The sequence below is a fragment of the Sapajus apella genome, unplaced genomic scaffold (assembly GCF_009761245.1).
Source record: "Sapajus apella isolate SASKATOON/1434 unplaced genomic scaffold, GSC_monkey_1.0 scaffold141, whole genome shotgun sequence".
NCBI classification, from domain to species: domain Eukaryota; kingdom Metazoa; phylum Chordata; class Mammalia; order Primates; family Cebidae; genus Sapajus; species Sapajus apella.
The window spans coordinates 1,722,390-1,724,396 of NW_022437081.1; the positions used below are offsets into that span (position 1 = coordinate 1,722,390).

Sequence of the window (2,007 nt, forward strand, 5' to 3'; positions counted from 1 at the left end):
CCTAGAGGCAGTGACGCCTTGCTAGCAATTAGAACAGTCAGTGCACAAATCTTGGTTTCTATTATCATTCTCCAACAAAAGGAGCCAGGGTCCTTGGTGAAATGGCTGATTCTAGGACTGTGGAAAGAAAAACACAAGGTGAGCATATAGTACCTTATACTGGCAGAGAGTAAGATAGTGCTCAAAAAAAAAAGGATAGGGGTATATCAAAGGAATATAGGAGCCAACCTGAAAGAGCTCCCACCAGCCAAAGCTGGTACAAATTGAACAATAAAATAAATAATATATGCTTTGAAGACTATGGGGGAAAAAGTAAAAATAAATAAATAATAAATACTATAGTATTTGGATTATTACACAAAGTGTGATATCAATGTCCATGAGTTTGTACTGCTAAAAATAAGTGTTTGAATAAAGAGATAAATGATACCTGACTTCAAACTATACTACAAGGCTACAGTAATCAAAACAGCATGGTGCTGGTACCAAAACAGAGATAGACCAATGGAACAGAACAGAGGCCTCGGAGGCACCGCCACACATCTACAACCATCTGATCTTTGACAAACCTGACAAAAACAAGCAATGGGGAAAGGATTCCCTGTTTAATAAATGGTGTTGGGATAACTGGCTAGCCATGTGCAGAAAACAGGAACTGGACCCCTTCCTGACACCTTACACTAAAATTAATTCCAGATGGATTAAAAACTTAAACATGCTCTTTTTCTGGCTGGAACCATGGAGGGTGTAGAAGAGAAGAAGAAGAAGAAGGCTCCTGCTGTGCCGGAAACCCTTAAGAAAAAGCAAAGGAATTTCGCAGAGCTGAAGATTAAGCGCCTGAGAAAGAAGTTTGCCCAAAAGATGCTTCGAAAGGCAAGGAGGAAGCTTATCTATGAAAAAGCGAAGCATTATCACAAGGAATATAGGCAGATGTACAGAACTGAAATTCGAATGGCGAGGATGGCAAGGAAAGCTGGCAACTTCTATGTACCTGCAGAACCCAAACTGGCGTTTGTCATCAGGATCAGAGGTATCAATGGTGTGAGCCCAAAGGTCCGAAAGGTGTCGCAGCTTCTTCGCCTTCGTCAAATCTTCAGTGGAACCTTTGTGAAGCTCAACAAGGCTTCAATTAACATGCTGCGGATTGTAGAGCCATATATTGCATGGGGGTACCCAAATCTGAAGTCAGCAAATGAACTAATCTACAAACGTGGTTATGGCAAAATCAAAAAGAAGCGAATTGCTTTGACAGATAACGCTCTGATTGCTCGATCTCTTGGAAAATACGGCATCATCTGCATGGAGGATCTGATTCATGAGATCTATACTGTTGGAAAATGCTTCAAAGAAGCAAATAACTTCCTGTGGCCCTTTAAATTATCTTCTCCACGGGGCGGAATGAAGAAAAAGACCACCCATTTTGTAGAAGGTGGAGATGCAGGCAACAGGGAGGATCAGATCAACAGGCTTATTAGAAGAATGAACTAAGGTGTCTCCCATGATTATTTTTCTAAGCTGGTCAGTTAATAAACAGTACCTGCTCTCAATTGAAAAAAAAAAAAAAAAAAAGACTTAAACATAAGACCTAACACCATAAAAACCCTCAAAGAAAACCCAGGCAAAACCATTCAGGACATAGGCATAGGCAAGGACTTCATGACTAAAACACCAAAAGCATTGACAACAAAAGCCAGAATAGACAAATGGGATCTAGTTGAACTCCAGAGCTTCTGTACAGCAAAAGAAACAATCATTAGAGTGAACTGGCAATCAACAGAATAGGAAAAAAGCTTTGTAATCTACCCATCTGACAAAGGGCTAATATCCAGAATCTACAAAGAACTAAAAAAGATTTACAAGAAAAAAACAAAGAAATCCATTCAAAAGTGGGTGAAGGACATGAACAGACACTTTTCAAAAGAAGACATATATGAGGCCAACAAACATATGAAAAAATGCTCATCATCACTGGTCATTAGAGAAATGCCAATCAAAACCACATTGAGA

General features: G+C 39.5%; 1 pseudogene across 1 annotated transcript; it reads left to right on the plus strand.

Moving 5' to 3' along the window:
- Window positions 1-723: 723 nt before the first annotated feature.
- LOC116540517 lies at window positions 724-1,569 on the plus strand (annotated as a pseudogene). The gene has a single exon (XR_004264476.1). The product of XR_004264476.1 is annotated as a 60S ribosomal protein L7 pseudogene (transcript).
- Window positions 1,570-2,007: the final 438 nt, after the last annotated feature.